The sequence below is a fragment of the Tupaia chinensis genome, unplaced genomic scaffold, assembly GCF_000334495.1.
Source record: "Tupaia chinensis unplaced genomic scaffold, TupChi_1.0 Scaffold000377_5, whole genome shotgun sequence".
NCBI lineage: Eukaryota > Metazoa > Chordata > Mammalia > Scandentia > Tupaiidae > Tupaia > Tupaia belangeri.
Window position 1 is genome coordinate 2,437,953 of NW_006159879.1, and position 211 is coordinate 2,438,163.

Below are 211 nucleotides of genomic sequence, written 5' to 3' on the forward strand. Positions count from 1 at the left end.
GTGCGCGGCGGGCGGAGCCGGGGGGCGGACGCAGGAGTGGTTCTCCAGTCTGCGCGCCAGGCGGAGAGCCCGCGGGGACCTGGGCGACCCGGCGCCGCCACGCCGCCCCACGCCCTGCGCGGACTTCGGAGCTGGCTTCGGGACCGACTGGCTCCGTGATCCGAGCGCGTCTCCGCGGACCCGGGCCCCGCTGGTTAGTCCACAGAAGATG